The sequence below is a fragment of the Pan paniscus genome, chromosome 5, assembly GCF_029289425.2.
Source record: "Pan paniscus chromosome 5, NHGRI_mPanPan1-v2.0_pri, whole genome shotgun sequence".
NCBI lineage: Eukaryota > Metazoa > Chordata > Mammalia > Primates > Hominidae > Pan > Pan paniscus.
Window position 1 is genome coordinate 88,219,859 of NC_073254.2, and position 18,766 is coordinate 88,238,624.

At 35.5% G+C, this 18,766-nt stretch overlaps 1 long non-coding RNA gene across 1 annotated transcript; it reads left to right on the top strand.

Moving 5' to 3' along the window:
- The first annotated feature begins 3,924 nt into the window (after positions 1 to 3,924).
- Positions 3,925 to 13,116, top strand: LOC117980612 (uncharacterized). The gene is made up of 3 exons (XR_004672018.3): positions 3,925 to 4,758; positions 5,143 to 5,397; positions 11,257 to 13,116. It is a non-coding gene; the product is annotated as an uncharacterized LOC117980612 (long non-coding RNA).
- Positions 13,117 to 18,766: the final 5,650 nt, after the last annotated feature.

Genomic DNA, 18,766 nt, shown 5'->3' on the forward strand with positions numbered 1-18,766 from the left:
CCTACTGGGTTCAAGAGATTCCCCTGCCTCAGCCTACTGAGTAGCTGGGATTACAGGCAACTGCCACCACGCCAAGCTAATTTTTGTATTTTTAGTAGAGATGAGGTTTCACCATGTTAGCCAGTCTGGTCTCGAACTCCTGACCTCAGGTGATCCACCTGCCTCGGCCTCTCAAAGTCCTGGGATTACAGATGTGAGCCATTGTACCCAGTTGGGAGTTTTATCTGTATGCCCCTGACTGGGGCTGCTGCCTTTCTTTCAGAGCTGCCCTGCCCAGAGAGGAGGAATCTAGAGAGGCAGTCTGGCTACAGCGGCTTTGCAAAACTGCGGTGGGCTCTGCCCAGTTCAAACTTTCTGGTGGTTTTGTTTACACTGTGAGGGGGAAAAATGTCTACTCAAGCCTCAGGAATGGCAGATACCCCTCCCCCACCAAGCTCGAGCACCCCAGGTCAACTTCAGACTGCTGTGCTGGCAGCCAGAATTTCAAGTCAGTGGATCTTAGCTTGCTGGGCTCCATAGTGATAGGATCTGCTGAGCTAGACCATTTGGCTCCCTGGATTCAGCCCCCTTTCCAGGGTAGGGAATGGTTCTGTCTTGCTGGCATTCCAGGTGCCACTGGGGGTATGAAAAAAATAAAAATAAAAAAACTCCTGCAGCTAGCTCGGTGTCTGCCCAAAAGGCCACCCAGTTTTGTGTTTGATACCCAGAGCCCTGGTGGTGTAGGCACCTGAGGGAAATCTTCTGGTCTGTGAGTTGTGAAGACCATGGGAAAAGTGTAATAACTGGGCTGGGATGCACTGTTCCTCACAGCACAGTCCCTCACAGCTTTCCATGGCTAGAAGAGGGAGTTCCCCAACCCCTTGTGCTTCCCAGGTGAGGCAATGCCCCACCCTGCTTTGGCTCACCCTCCATGAGCTGCACCCACTTTCTGACCAGTCCCAATGAGATAAAACAGGGTACCTCAGTTGGAAATGCATAAATCACCCACCTTCTGCATTGATCTCGCTGGGAGCTGCAGATCAGAGCTGTTCCTATTTGGCTATCTTGCCAGCCACCCTTGAGTCCTCTAGGAATCCCTTTTTATCACTAACATTCATTGAACATTTACAACTGTTCCAAGGACTATACTTTACATGTTTTAACTCATTTAATGCTCAAAATAACTCCATTATTGTCCCCATTTGTACAAATAAAGTACCAACTGAACGTCAAAGAGCTTGAATAAATTGCTTTAGGTCACATGGCTAAAAAGTCTGAAATCAAATATAAATTCAGTCAATCTGACTCCAGATATTGTTTATCCATAAAAATATATACAGCCTCGGAATTGTTCATTGGTACTAGACTTCTTCAAGAAAGTTTGTTGCATTTTTTTGAGAGTAAACAGAGTGCCTTCAGAAATAGCGGCCTTATTAAAATATGATTTATTTTTGTTCTTCCTAAGTCAGTGTATCTGGAGTCTCTAATTGGCTGGAGACAAGTTTTCAAATTCACTGGGAAAACTTTTGTTGCTACCCAAAGATTCCTGTCCAACCTTTATGCTAATCTTTCTGTTGGGCTTATTGTTTTAACTTATGGCTTTAAAATATGCAAAAATACAAGTGCATACTTCCATGCTAATATATTTTCCTGTTATATCTCCCAACCATTCCCAGAACAATGCCTGGGACAAACAAGCACTAAATACTGCCTTAATATGAAAGAGATTTTCACAGAGGAAAGAGATTTTCTGAGGCTAGTGTGGAGGTTACTTATCCCAACTTCAGCTCAGTAGATATGGCAAAATGTTTACAAATGTGCATATCTATAACAATTGTAAACATGTATTTTAAAATGTATAGTTAATAAAATAATGTATAGTTAAATACATTTTATAATTAAATGGATTTTAAGTCTCATATTTTATATTGTTTGATTAGTCTGTTTTCACATTACTGATAAAGACTTACCTGAGATTGGATAATTTAAAAGAAAAAGAGGTTTAATAAACTCACAGTTCCATGTGGCTAGGGAGGCCTCACAATCATGGTGGAAGGTGAAAGGCATGTCTTACATGGCAGCAGGCAAGAGAGAATGAGAACCAAGAGAAAAGGGTTTCCTCTCATAAAACTGTAAGTTATCGCAAGACTTATTGACTATGACAAGAACAGTATGGGGGAAAGGATCCCATGATTCAATTATCTCTCACTGGGCTCTTCCCACAACATGTGGGAATTATGGGAGCTACAGTTCAAGATGAGATCTGGGTGGGAACACAGCCAAACAATATCAATTCTATACTATACATCTTTGTGTTGACAATACTTAGCCTGTTCTTTTTTTCATAGAAGGTGTTTTTGTTGATGATATTGACCTGTATGATATCTTCAACCCTTTATTCATCAAGAGGATATTGAGGACAGAAGTAAAATTGCAAGGAAGTTTATTTCTCACAGCAAAAAGAAAATGTTTGTTCAATATATAGTTCAACATCCCAGACTTTATACAGTTGGCCATGAATACAAAAATGTCGTTTTGAATCTTTAAATCATTAATTGACTACAATTTGAGTCCTATGTCTTTGGAAGAAAAAAACTCACACCCAAATGAAATCATTTCATAAAAAACAAGCAAGGTAATGATTATTTTTCTTCATTTGTTCAGGTCTTCTGAAGTTCCTCAGCTCACTTGTCTCAGCAGTGTCTGTATCCTTTAGTCCTCAATTATCGATGAAAAAAGGAGGTGCCACAAAGTGGATATTACTGTGAATAAGTCTGAATTCAGGGTATAGAAACACACGTGTGTGCACACATACACACACACAGAACCTTGGGGAACTGTTTTTATTTTGTGGAAAACATACCTAATTGCAATGTTGTTTGCTTTGCCAGGTGCCATGTCCAATCATGCTCAAAGAAATCTTTCAGCTGCTCCTGGAAAGACGGCTTGCTTATATAGTTGCTCTCTTATTGCTGCTAGCAATAAGCCCAATTTACCTTCTCAGTACATATCTCCTTTACCTATACTTGACATTTCTTTCAAAGAGACAGCCTGATCCCTTGTGTATTTGTGAGTGCTGTGTTTGTGTTTATTTGTGTTTCTGTATGTGTTTCCTTGACCTACTTTAACTCTTAGGAAGATCAACAACCACTTAAAACATTCAACCATTTTTTGGTCTCCAAGTTCCTTCTCTTAGAGAGAACATTTGGCTGCAGCTGTTTTCTTTCTGCAAAGCTCTATTATGCTTAAAGTTCATAGTTGAATAAGAAAATGCATTTCTAGAAATATGTTTTCTGGATTTTTGTGTAATAGTAGTACACTCAAGCATTGTTCTTTTGCTGAATGCATGCAAATCTATAATGGAAAATATTTCATCAGTTTAGATGTTTATGCTTTCATATTAAAGATTTTTGTTAACCAGAGGAACAAGGCCTAATATGGCAACATGCTGTGTTTAAGTAATAGTACTTGTCTTGATTATATGGCCTTTATTAAAATTCCCAGCTCCATGAACATTACACAAAACATTTTTTTGCCAGATTTCTAGATTCCTCTGACATAAAATATCAAGACTCAAGTGTACGCATGTATGTGTGTGTATGCATGTGTATGTATAGTGATTCTATATATATATATATATTATATATATATATATAATATATAATCCATCTGAAGACATGCATTTGGAAACATCAAATCCAAGCTACCAGGCTTATGTAAATCCAGATAAGGAACAACCAATTTCTCAGAACTTGTTAAAATATCTGCACTTAAGTGAACTTCATAGTTCTTAAATTTTTTTGTTTATTTTTCCACTCTTACTGATATTTTTAAAATTTAATCATTATAAACTCCAATAGCAGAAAAACAAATATTATCTTTTACAATAAATAACAGAAGTGAATCATATAGATCTAGGGTACTCATGGGGTTCATTCTCTTTGGTGCATTCATAAAAACCTGAAATGTGAAATTGTGTGACTTTGAAGGACACTATATCTATCTATCTATCATCTATCTATCTATCATCTACCTATTTCCAATTTTTTAAAATTTCTCTTACCCAGTTTATTAAAAATTCATTTTTACTCGTGAGTAGGCACCTATTAGGGCAGGAATTATGTATTATCTCTCTTGTTTATTATTATACATCCTGGGCCTAAGTGCAAAGTAAATATTTTTTGAAGAAAAGAAGGAGAAAGTAAAGAAGGGAAGAAGAAGGGAAGGAGGTAGGGAAGAATGGAAAGCAGGGTGGGAAATAAGGGAAGGAAGAAATGTATTAACTATTTTTGTTGTTGTTGTTCCTTTCCTAGACCTTATCAGTATACAAAATAGAATGGCTGCTACAGAGTAGGTACCAGAAATGTCCACTATGGACAATAGAAGGCTTTGCAGTTTGGGTACTATAGGAAGAAAACATTGAGGCAGAGTTGGTTGTACAACTCTTTTTATTAAGAAGTTACATCAGCAAAAGAAGGGGAAGAAGAAGGGATGGTTAGATGTGACAGAGGTTGTATCCCCCACAAGGAGCTCTAGAGTAAATGTTGCCTGTTAGAGGAGTTCTATTTCAGGTGCACATGGCTAAGCCCTTGGACCACTGCCTTGTTCAATCACTGGCTGGCAGCCACTCTAAGAAGACTGGTACCTCGGCTTGAAATCTGAGGCTGACGATAAAGAAGCTGATAGCTGGAGGCTGTTTGATAACCACGCTACTTGCAGCTAGCATTTCTCTTCTTAAACGGGGATGTGGAAGACACATCTCTGTATCTTCTACATCAGGTATGGACAAGTTTCTTTCATTATGGAACGCAACCTAAGATATACCAACTTGTCCCTCTCAAATAACCAGCTCTAAATAAGAAGGGAATATAATTCTCTCCGAGAAAAGTGTAAAAAAGGGAACTCATGCAAAGGAATCTGTTTATTTGTCAGCCTTCACACTGCATTTCTGTATGTTTCTACTTTGCTTATTAGGGGGATTCACAACAAAGGCATCTCTGATTTTTTATAATTGAAAGCATAACGTTGATCAATATTAAAGAAAACACATCTCTATTCTTTATAAAAAATAAGAATTTTTCATAAAGGATTCAAATGGATATCATTTGGTGAAACTTAAATGAGTTAATATCTTTGTTTCTCTTATTACCTTCCTTTTTGTAGGTTTCCATGGGAATCTTTGAAAAGCAACTGACTACAGCTGAATCTATATGTGTTCTAACAAGATCAGATTCAATTAAAGATCTGATGCATCTGCTCCTCGTGGTTTATGAAAAAAATCAACATGAATTTATTGAATAATTAATATGTACAGATTATGCAAACTGTCTGTGAGAAATTCAAAACCCAAGGAAGCTCCTGCCTGTGTTTTCATATCGCAATAAGAACTGAAGCTAGGCACATATTCACCAACATGAGGTAGGAGAGAAAATATTTTTCACCCATCACAAGGTTCATGGCTGAGGCTTTTACAACAAAAGACAAATTAACAACAAAAAAATAGGATAACCAAATTTATTTAACGTAAGTTTTATATGAAACAAAGCCTTCAGAATTGAACATGGAAAGAACCAGGGAAAACTGTGCATTTTTACAGAAAGTCATACAAAAGTGTGATTGGAGCACAAAAGAGTATGATCTAAGGATAATAAACTGGGGTAAACTTAACAAGGCCTCTTTGTTCAGATTCTTCTTGGACTCTCCATGTGACATTTCTTCTCTCCTATAGTAAGACAGGACATCTGTCACATGAGGTTCTTTAGGAGAGAGGGGAGGGAGAAAGTCAGAGAGATCTTCCTGCTTCTGCAGTTTTCTCAATTTATTTCAGCTTTAAAATACTCAGTATGGCAAGATTCCACATTTTGGGGTGGCATTTTCTATACCCCATTAATGACAAACATGAGTATCCTAGTTTATTTTTTCCCCAACTGAAATTGTTTTTTATAATCTCAGAAAAAAAAAAAACTGCTAGGCATGGGGTATGTGAAAATGGAAGTTAAAATGACAGTATTGTAGACAGTTGGCCAGCAAGTGATTCAGTATCTCAATGAATTATTATAAATCGAGTATCTACAACGTGCCATTAACTATGATAGAATCCTAGGACACAGAAATTGACAACATAGAAAATATCCTTCCATTCGCTGAACTTATACATGACCAAACTAATAATTCTGAAGAATTAGAAGAGCTAAGAATGAAATGAAAGAGGAAATGTTATAAAGAGTAAATATGGTAGAACTGGGAAGCCGGGAGCAGGTAAATTTTATGTAGGATGATCAATCAAGAACATTTTGAAGAAATGTAATTTGACTTGAGATCTGAGAGGTGAACAAACAATAAATTGAACTTTTTGGGGGAGAATATTAAAAAGAGAAGATAACCAGAAAGAAAAATTACAAAGTTTCTGAGAGAGAAGTAAGTTTAGCTGGTTCTAGAAATATGTGGTACACTAGAAATACAATACAAGACACGTATGCAATCTTAAATTTGTTAGGAGACATTTAAAGAGTAAAATTAAAGTGGTTCAATTACAATAATACTAAATTTTGTCTTATTTTATGTAATATACCCTAAACAGCATTTCTACATATAATCAAATTAAATATTAATGAAAATATTTTACTTTAATTTTTTATACTAAGGTTTAAAAATATGCTACATATTTTAGACTTACAAAGTGAATTCAAATTAGAATATTTAGATATGGTGATTGTATTTTAAGTAATCATAGTCATTTGTGACTCATAGCTACCATATTGGATGGTGTGATTATAGAGACTGAAAGAAGGCTACTGTTTCTCGATGGCGTCTAAGAAAGAAAGTGTATTGAGAGGAATTTGGAGCTAAAAATAGTATATAAAGCAAGCAGGGCCTTCTAGGCAGTGGCATTGCATTTATATCATATTCAAATAACAACGGGAAGTCATCAGAGGGTTTTAAGAAAAAAACTGACCTGATATAATAACCGCTATTAATAGACTGTGCATGCTGTGTAGAAAATAGCCTGTAAAGGGTACAAGAGTAGATGCAGAAAAAACAGTTACAGTCTTCTTTGAGCTACATTGGCAGCATAAGCAGTGGACATATATGGGAAAGATATGGATATGTGTTTTGGAGGTAAAAGCCCACCAGACTGAATTCAACCAGAGAGATCAGATATAGGGTAAGCATAAAGAGAAGAATTAAGAATGACTCTTTTTGTTTGTTTGTTTGTTTGTTTTATTGTTGTTGTTATTCTTTATTTTTGAAGCGGCAAGTGGATGGTGGTAGCATAAACTGAAATAAGAAAGACTTGAAGTTTCAGAGGAAAGAAATGGAAATTCCCATTGGTTATGTAAAATTTGAAATGACAGACACAGTTCAAAATTATGAGTAAACAAGTTGTTTTATTAGAGTGGAATTCAGATTTTGAGAGTGTCAGTGTATAGTTATTATTTAAAGTTAAGAGACAATGACATTACCTAGAAAAGGAAAGAAAACAGAAAGGGAGAGAGGAGAAGATAAAGGATTAGGTGAGGGGAGGAGAGGAGAAGGGCTGACAATGCCTAAAACAAAAGGCAGAAAATTAGGAGGACAAAGGCTATTTTCACAGACAGGTAGTCCCAAAAGCCTAGTTGGTATGCTATAGAGAGAGACAGGAGGTGAAGAAATGGAGATAGCAGTACAAATACTATTTTCAAGGAGCCTATTTAAAAAGCTGAGAAACAAGGCAGGAATTGGAAGGGGGATGTGCAATGAAGGGAGAGCATTTTCTAAAAAATTATTTAATTAAGGTTGAGAATCTGAGATTAAGCCAGGTTAATCAATTTACCCAAAATCTCACAGTACATAGTGAAACCAAGTTGCAAATGCAGATATTTCTGACAGCAAGGGCCAGAACCTCATGCATGTTATAGTGCATTTTATAACGCCTTTTGGGGAGGAAAGCTGAATTTTGGAAAGCCAATATCTTTTAAATGCAGTGGTATCAAGTAAGAGGTATTGATTAGTCTCGGTGATAAGAAGTTGACCTAAGACTGGAATTATGAGAAGAAGGAAAGGGCTGATGAAAAATACATTACCAACAAAATAAGACCCCAACAAAAAGGAGGCTGAGCCTCATGAATATGGGAATAAGGAATAGTGAAAGGTGACTCAGGGCTCATAAGTTCCCATACATAGAAAAATATGGTGGTCTGCATCTACCATGAATTTGGCTTTCATATGATGTTCAATTTAATTAATACATTCCATCACAATCCCTCATCTGCTTTTTGGATCCTAAATGGTTTTTCACACCGCAGCTGACTAATGATGATTTTGAGCTATCGTTTGGCAGCACTGCCCCCTAGTTGTTTCAGGATTTTTTGTAAAAACATGCTTGACTTTCTAATGTATTTTCCAGAAATCTCTTACATATGAAAGCAAGTTGATCCTTTTAAGTAAAATATTGGCAAAAACAATGAACAGAAAAAGTTCAAAAGAAAAGATAATAAACTTAGTTTTATAAAATTATATTCTGATATGACAGCAGATTTAACTTGAAATATGTAGACATCTTCATGTGCCAGTTATCAGCACAGCTCTCAATATGGCCAGGATAGCACATGATAATGCAAAACTTAAATACTAGCCAGTTAACCTTGTAAAATTTAACAGGTTTTATTGAAAAATCTCAGAGCGGTAGCTATTTTTATTTTATTTCATAGACAAGGGGACAAAGGTCTCTGCCGGTGATTTGGTCAAAATCTCTTAGCTACTAAGTGGCACAGCCAGGATTCAACCCAGTTAGGGTTTATAGCAAAGCATGTATTCTCAGCAATAATATGGATGTGGCTTCTGAGAAAGTACTTGAGAGGTACAATGCAGTGATCATCTATGTAGCTTCTTCATGGTAGCTTTTGTAGTATCTCTGTAGTGTGCAGATTCTGTTGCAGGGCACATTGCTGCTACTTTTCAGGGGCTAGAGGAATGGAAGATTGTAGTGTTCATGTTAAAGGAGAGATAGTTATACATCAGAACAATAAAAGAGAGGAAACAGGGATATTAATTCTCAACATATCAGTGAAATTTGCTAGAGATCATAAATATGTATGATGCAAAAATATTTTCCATCTAACAAGGGCTGTGCTCTTTGCCCTACCACCACTCTGTTTAATTATTACTAGTGGCTTCTTTGTTGTTTGCTTTAATTTTAGTACTGTAATTTTGCAATTACCTGCCAATCCTTCATCTGTGTTTGTTTTTTGTTTTTTGTTTTTGTTTTATTTTGGAATCCTCTTCAATTTTATTGCATCCACTCGTATGACAAATGAAGCAAGTCCAGGCAGCACACAAGTACTCAAAAGATGCTCTAATGTCTTTGGACTTGTTGGTTGAGTAACCATGTTAATGATAACTTTGAGCAAAGTTAATGCAATATTTTGTGCCCCACAAAACATTTTTGAGTTTCTAATTTTGTAAACAATTTTTCATCTTCTTTAGGGCATAGTAGCCCTTTATTTTCATGAATGTTGAAAAATGATACATTTTTAGATGTACCACAAGATTATAGTTCAAATTCTAGTTCAACACTAAGAAATTCTGAATATATTTGTAGAGAGAGGTCATAGATCCAACCATACAAATTGAAAGTAAAGTGTCAGCAATTGAAGTAATTTATTCATTCATCCAATGAGTAAACATTTATCTCAAGTCTGCTGTGGCCTTGACAAAGGGTTGAATGCTGAAGATGCAGTAATGAACAAACACACATACTCTAATAGCTAGTAAGTATTATGAACACAGATATGATAGAAATACACACAGACCACTATACAAATAATATTTAAAATCATGTGCTTGATTTTGTTCAAAAATATCTATTCTGTGAACTGAAAATATCCCTGTGAAGACTAAAAAGCCAAAATGACATTTCATATTATGAAGAAAATATTCTTAGTCTCTATATAGATTATCACAAGTAATTTAGAAAAATAATACTATTTTCCTAGACTGGAGAAAAATTGAATGTACTTCCTTAACAATGATAGACACAGATACAGATACGGAAAAAGAAAAAACATAGACCCGTTGTTTAGATGTATTGTGTACCATTGAGAAAATGTCACGGAAAGTATAATTACATATTATCATATTTAACTAGCTGCACTGTGCTGCTTACACTTGTGTTATTTATAATTCCATGAATAACTCAAAAGTCCAAATGTGTCCAGGCTGCTGTAGATTATGATACAATTTTTACTTTTAGTTATCTGAGAATATTCATCTGAAATTAATCAATTTCAGAGACTTTGGTAGATAATATTTATTTGAATTAAAAATAATAAAATCACTTGTATATTTTCTAGTATCTGCAAACGTGGTTGATAGTAGAACATTTAATTGAACAAGCATGGATGCTGAATAATAAAAATTGATACCAGATGTAAACAATTGATATTAGTAAACTGGTAGGCATTGGTTAAATGTGAAATACACTGGATCAAATTGTTTTTCTACATATATTTTTTAAAAAAATTTACATAAATGCTAACCAATAAAATAAAATCAGCATACCTAATCTATTGGAATAACTTCAAAGATCAATTATTGAACAATTTCCCTTTCTACCAACTTGGGAGTAAAGAATGTTAAAGTTCAAGATAACTAATGGGCAATTTCCCTAAGTAAATAAGGCGAGGTCACATTCACTAGGCCTTAACGCTGAGAGTTCAGTAAAATAGAGGATGCTGGGTTGCAATTCTGAACATTCAGAAAAATAAAAAAGATTAGAAAAAAATGCTACAGGCACAGGCAGATAACTGGCATGTGGCAGTGGTAGGTTTCTTTATAACATAACACTTAACAGTTCTCTTTATATTGTATTTGCTGTCTTAAGACAAAAATTGTATATTTTGAAATTGGTGCAGAGTATGAAACAAATTTGATTTTAAGTATTTTCAATGGTCTTATAATTATTTCCCAAATTTATGTTCACCCCACATGACTTACCCACTACACATTCTGGATATTAACACCATCATTATGTTGGATATCTTATGTTGGGATACTAGTTGAGGGGATATTTCCCAATGCTAAATTTGTGTAGGAAAAGATTCAAGTTACAACGCTTAAAGATCATTGAATAGTTAATATTTGGGGAGGTAAAAATCTCACAATCACATATTTGAGATGTAATAGTGAAGGAATAGGTATGTGGTATAAACAAGGGGCAATCAATGCTAAGAAAATCAATGTTTCTTTAGTTGTATCCTCAGCAGAGATTTAAATAACTTATTTTTTTCTCTCTTTTAGGGAATTAAAATTGGACCACCCTTTCTTACCCACAATCAAATTCCAGAGAAACCAATTGTGATGCTAATGAAGGAAATAGTCATGGATTTCATATTTCTCTAAGTATTTTCATGCCCATCCATTTGTGGATTGCAATATTTTCCTAACCCAGCTGTTTTTCTGAGTCACTGCCTCTGCCCCATCCTCTTAGATGTGACACAGAACATTTTAACCAGAGAAGCAAAAAGCTTGTTTTGCTGTTAGAACTAATGAATTTCCAATTGATAAATTACATTAAATAGTAAAGATCACATCAATAAATGTCTTGTCCTAAGATATTAAAAAATTAACATGAAGCCAATAACAACATATGTGAAATGTTCGGTTTATTAATAAAGTAATGAAGAAAATTCTATTTGATTGCTGTGCATGTACCATATAGTTGACCAGAATTTACAATGCACGTATATAGTTTATACCTGACAGCATTTAATGGGCTTGGGAAGACCCTATAAACCAAAATTATCTTTCTCACACCTGCCAGGTCATCTGTAATATTTCACATCAAATTTATTTCGTTAGAGTAAGACAGACATTGCCCACTGAAGTTGAGTGTAAAAAAAAAAATTCTTTTCTAGGAAAGTTATGCATCCAAACAATTGGTGAATTATATTAGTTTTGTCCAAACAGCCCTATCTCTTAGATGTGGCCAAAGCCTTTAAAGAACAAGATAAGGCAGATAAAGATTAATATTAGGCAAAGACTGAGATATGGGAGATTGCCCCAAGGGACTGACTGCTACAGGAGACATTCTGCAGTGGACCGCGCTGAAATGAGAGGGGAAGCATAACACCTTGTTATGACACTTCAATGGCAGAAAGGACGATGAGCACCCAGTGTGAACTTGGCTAGGGGCCCTGCACATTATCCATCTATTGCTTTCAGCTACTCCATGTGTCAAAGACTATTATCTCCACGGTCTAGATTAAGACACTGAGATGCAGGGAAATTAAGACAGCGAGTAACAGAGGCAAAAGTAGAGGTGGTGATGACAAACTTCCCTGGGAAAATCTACATATGTACATTAAGGTGTATAAGAATAATTCTAATTATTAATAAGAGACAGAAAAAAGAGAAAGAAAGAAAGTGGGAGGAAGGAGAATGAAAGGAAAAGGGAGAAAAAATAAACAAGGAGAAAAAAAGACTTTTTAAAGACAAATAAAAATAAGTAACCAATTATTGAGTTGCATACCTAACCTCAAATAATTTGTAGGTTGTCCAATAATTTGTAGATTGTCCGTGAATGCTTCAAAAAGTATCCATAATCATAATAATTATAATCATGATCATAAGCAATGTGCATCAAAACCAGACCATGAGAGAGTAAATTTGAGTAGTAAGTTGGCGTATAATATTACCAGATATTTCTTGAAATTAGGGAGTGTGCTGTTTGCCATGCTCTAAGCCTCCTCATGAGAAAATACAAATAATTAACCCCAGTCGTGCTTACATATCTCAAATCTTTATTTTGAGCCTTAACTAAATTCATTGACTCTACTAATTTTCAATTATTTTTATGGAGCCAAACTTTTAAGTGAATTTTTATATTTTGTCTTCTCACTGCTCTGGAGCTTGCATCTTCTTTGAAAGTAGTTATAGGTGACTGACAGGTATGGAAACACTAGAAGAATTCCCACAGAATCATTTCTTTGTGTAGAAAATACAACAAATGCCTATTTATACAGTATGGTTAAGAATTGGGATAGCTTGGTTAATTGCAGTTCTAGTTAGCTGAGGAGTTGTATGGTCAGGGAGGATTAACAGATGGTTATAAAAGTGTACTGTGTGCATTAAATCTATTCTGGGGCTTACCAGTTTTTGCATTCATTTTTAATATATTCATGAAAAGATTTCTTGATGCTGTATAATCAAGCATCTACTATTCAGAAATTGTTTATGGAATAGAAAAGATGATGCTTATACTTGATTGCATTTCTGAGAATGTGTACTTTTTAAGATTTTTGTTTTTACTAAGGTGCCATGATAAACAATTTCTTACCCATGAAATGAATCAGTTGCTATTGTGTCTATTGACCAAAGCTGCGTTTTATTCAGAAGACTTGAGATGGTGACATTCAGGATATGTCTACAGAAGCCACTTTCACGTATATTAATATTATATAATTTACTTCCCAAATAACATATTTAGCCACATCTATAATGAAGCTGTGGAAAAAATTCTTATGTCACTTTCTTTATTTCAGCAACAATTACAAGGAACTGCATGTCAAATACAATCAGCATTCTGTGAGGCTTTCATTTCATTATTTGAGTGTATAATACACACATCTGTAGAGTAAGTAATATTCAGTTACCTGGGGTCATTTTCATTCATGAGTATTTCAGAGACCAGCCATCTCTAAATGCCTGGGGTCCTTGGAAACTCAAATATAAACTGCTCATTAAAATTTCAATCATTTCACACCTAGTGTCACATACCATATGTTGGATATCCAGTGAAGAAACTGCATAACACTCTAAAATTCCAGTGTAGTCAGCTCTGGACAACCCTTTGAGCAGGAGTTAACCTGAGCTTCTTGCTCTCCTGAGATTAGGGAAAATGCAGCTGTGAGCCTATTCAGTTCCTGCTCTTGTAATGGAGAGGAAATACCACAATGTAGTTTTTGTGACAGATGAGAGCTGGAATCTCTTCAACCACCACATCTTTTCATAGTGTTGTGTAAAGTATGGTGAAGAGACTGGAGAACTATTACAATTCTGTATTTCTTTATTGAAAGTAGGATTTACTGCTTAGAATAATGGGATTACAGATAAGAGGATATCCATTTCTCAATCACAGCAACCTAAAGGTAAATATAGAAATGTTATTAGCAGACTGAGGAGTATAACTTTGTGAAGAAATTTAGGCATTGATACCTCACATTTTCATATGATGCATCAAAGTGTAGGGATTCAAACATCTTTTGTAATCTGTTACATAAGCATCTTTTCAGAACTGGTTTCCTCTAAATGAGTTATAATTTTTAATTCTTTCTAGAATACTCGATAACACTGCATAAGCCCTTTCATGAAACAAACGTTCATACTAACATATTAGTAATATTACTTCCATTTCAAGGGATTCAAGGAACAACCAAATCTTTTCTATGTGTCCATATATTTGGGATTAACAACCACCAAAAGGGAAGAGGAAGGTGTTGGCATCAAGGAGATATTAAATCTATAATCACCCATACAGGAGTTATGTGTAAAAAAGCTCCTAAGAGACTTTAACTCTCAAGTAAGTTATTCTCCCCCTCCCCAGTTTGAGACAGGACATTCCGGGGGTGTGTTTCTGAAACCCAGGGAAGAAAGAGCCCTCACTTGAGCTTTATGGGGAGTAAGATGCCTTACGTGCCCTTGAGACAGCTTGTTCCCCACACATACAGGAGGAGAAGGGGCCAGCTTATGTAACCATTTCTTAAGCATTTGCTTCATTTCCGAACTGAATGTACTCATACATGTTGAAGGAATTTAAAGTACTCAACTAAAATCTGCTAAAGAATATTCATTTAAAACAGTTTTATTCAGTGCCCAGAATTTTATCTAGCACGTGATTTAAAATTACTGATTTATGTTATTTGTAGGCACAGTATTTTGAACAGCAAGAAGATTATTAAGAATTTTACGGTAATACTAAAAACATACCAGAGTTTATTTGACCAATGAAAAATTGTAAAGAAGAATCTAGTCTGTAAAAATATATTTATGCAATGCATTTCACTGTGTGCCCTGTCTCCTAGTTACTACACAGGATGGGAGAAAAGCTTCTTTAATGCATTGTCTTCCCCAGCCTCCTCAACACAAAAAACACACATTTCACACACTCCATTGGGATTGCTTAACTGCAGGGAGAAAATTGCCATCCTAAAAAGAAACCCTGGCATATCCCTGGGCTGAGCCAACCAAGGTGGGGGAAAGAATGTTCCGAGCTAATGTCTTTTTTACTCCAAGGAAGACCAGAGCAGTCACTCTGGACAGTCCATCCTGAATTGTGAATGTTCACAACTATTACTTCATTTGATCACCTCACTCTCTGTCCTTCTCCTCCAGAGCTTTAAGATGTAACCCTACTGCCTCTCCGCACCCAGAGCAGATGAGTCATATTATCATGGACTATTCTTTGTCTTCTCTACATTCCATCTTTTGAGGAACCACTTTATTATCACTTATTAGTAATCATGTGCAGTCTTGTGCTTGTACTAGGACAAACTCACATTCCCTGCTCATGAGTAAGCATGTGACCAAAACCTGGCCAATCCGAGTACACTATGACCAGAGGACACTTAGTTATAGCAGTTATTTCAGTGAAATGTACATGATTTAACCCATGTTAACCAGAATTTCTCCCATAATTTTGTCACTATTGTGGGGAAAGTTTTTGTTCAATGGGATCTCGATTTATATATATATATGTATTATATTATATATATGTATATATATAATATAAATATATATATATGATATAAATTTCGAGCCTGATCAATTTATCACCATATAATAATAACTTGCTGGGAATGTGGCCAAGCAAAGAAAGCAGATTAAGATATGCTGAGAAAGAGACCTTATGGCATTGTTTGGAAATCTGGATCTAGCTGTTCCTAAAGCAGAACCTCTCCCCCTCCCTTGCTACATTAGTCAATTTTATTGAATAAATGAGTTTGCACTCACTCTTTGATACCTTTAACTAACAGAATTCTGACTAAATGCAGAAATTGGTACTGGAAAGTGGAATAGTACATGAGAGAGGAATTCAAATATGAATTTAGCTAGGTCAAGGTAAGCAGTAGGACAGAAATGATTTCCCATCTCTTACTGGGAAATTTATCAACCTCCTTATGTGATGGTAAAGAATATGGTTAAGTTTTTACCTGTTGTATCTTGAAAATCAGACAATGTAAATAAAGTATCTGGGAGCTTTAGGGCACATTAGAGGCAAGCAAACAAGCAAGCAGGCAAACAAACAAACAAAACAAAAACATTTGTTTTGATGCTAGAGTTTATTGAATGCTTCCTGGAGCCTTTAGTAAGGTCCTAAGACCAATTCTGGCTTAAACTAACTTCCCTCAAAGCAGAGAGTAGCAAACATTTCTCCCTAACAAAGGTGACATCCAAGATATCAAAGTTGCCAAAATTTATATGAGCATGTCTTACAGGTTGAAAAAGCCAAATCATATAAATATGACTCCAAGACAGTCAGTGAAAGCAAAGGTGCAAGGGGGTAGGAAAATCAGCAAATTTTGTATTAGAGCCCCGAAGCCAGACACCAAGAAGAAACTTTATCCTGCAAGGCCAGGATTAGTGTGAGATAATTGAGGCACATATTTCAAGCACAAAATTTAAGGAGGCACTAAAAAATCTTGGTAATCAAGAAATATAATACTTAATGAAATATTTTTAAAAATAAAAAATGTAAAAATTCACACTGAACAAAACATCCAAATAGTAAATCAAGACATGACTAAACTCAAACAATCATTGTTCACTTCCTGTCCAAAAAATTAAAAAAAAATAGTGGGCCTAGTATTAACAACCATGTACTCTAATGCAGCCAAAAATAAAGAACAGATTACTAGTCTCACTGCCCTGGGCAGAAACAGTGAAATGGGTTGCTAAGAAACAGAAACCACCAGAATGAAATTTAGATTAAGATGAGACTCTTTGAGCCTAGTTACCAGTCGAGGGAGGAAGCAGGTAGCAGTCAAACAAAAGTCAGCTGAAGTTTTAAGGGCATTATTTTCCCAGGAAAACTTCAACATTGGCAAATTCTCAATGCCTCAGACAATTAGCACATCAATGAGTTTACACAAAAAGGAAGTTGCCTACCAAAACAGTGCTGTTCCAGAAATGGAAATCCTCCAATAATCTCAGATGCAGCCATGGAGGAAAATGTCCAGGGCATGTCCTGCAAGAGGGCAGAGAGAGGCAGTTTGGTCAAGACATTGACTCATCTGCCACTGAACCACAGCCACTGGTTTCTGTCCAGCAGAACTAATATGTGCTCTAGCTCAAAGGCCACTGTATGCTACTTACTATTCTCTTGTTTTTCATGTGAAAATGTTTATTCTATGTGTTTATTCTAGTCTTAGTGCTTAATTTTGGACTTGATACATTGGGGCTTTTTTGATTCCTCATGTAGCTGCAGGTTACAAATTTATTTAGTGCAACATCTAATCTGAGTAAGAGTGAGTTATCTCATCCAAAGATTCTAATCTTGGAACTGCGTGTAGAAATTGAATTTAATACTTTGGATTACCAATCTTTGGGGAGAGGGCAAATGCATTTTTAGTATTATGTTAAAGTAGTTGCATTAGGTTAGAACTGGCATTTTTTAACATACATGTTTGAATAGAAAAATGTTTGTGGACTACTATGCGATGAACCTAGTGAACATTTATTTTTTTCGCTTTCATTGAGAATGAAGTGTCCTTCATTGCATAGTAATTGTCCTTCATTGTATAGTAATCTGACCCTAGTCCAGGTGTTTTTGTGAGACCAACCTTTTTACTCTTTGTGTCTCCCCATTCTACTGCTCCTCACTAGGATTGATCTTTGGACTCAAATCTGGACACTCAAAATATTCCCTTTCATTGCTATATACTCATTTTTCCCAAATCTTTAGTATGAGCTCAGTTTCAGTTCCAATTACCAATCCATATTACATTATCTTTGATGTTCTTTGGTCTCCTCGTGAGATAACTTACTGATTTGATACATTCAAATCTTAAACACAAAAACAAAAATAAACAAAAAAAATCCCCCCAAAGCTAAGGAGATGGGTCCTCTGTGCTTATTTTATTTCAAGAAAATAAGTCTCCATGCTCACAGTCAATAGAAAGACAATTTTCTACTTAAAAAAAAATAACTATTCACAATAACAAAGACTTGGAACCAACCCAAATGTCCAACAATGATAGACGGGATTAAGAAAATGTGGCACATATACACCATGGAATACTATGCAGCCATAAAAATGATGAGTTCATGTCCTTTGTAGGGACATGGATGAAATTGGAAATCACCATTCTCAGTAAACTATCGCAAGAACAAAAAACCAAACACTGCATATTCTCACTCATAGGTGGGGATTGAACAATGAGAACACATGGACACAGGAAGGGGAACATCACACTCTGGGGACTGTTGTGGGGTGTCGGGAGTGGGGAGGGATAGCTTTAGGAGACATACCTAGTGCAAAATGACGAGTTAATGGGTGCAGCACACCAGCATGGCACATGTATACATATGTAACTAACTTGCACATTGTGCACATGTACCCTAAAAGTTAAAGAATAATAATAATAAAATTAAAAAAAATAAGAAGTTAATTGAGCAGGCTACAGAAGAACCATACAAAGAAATAGAGGAAAACAGCCTCAATGATTTCTTGTGCATAGCACAAATTGCTCTACTGAACAATTTTGAGTACTTATTTTGTTTCAGAAGCTATCTTTTAAATATATTTCATCAT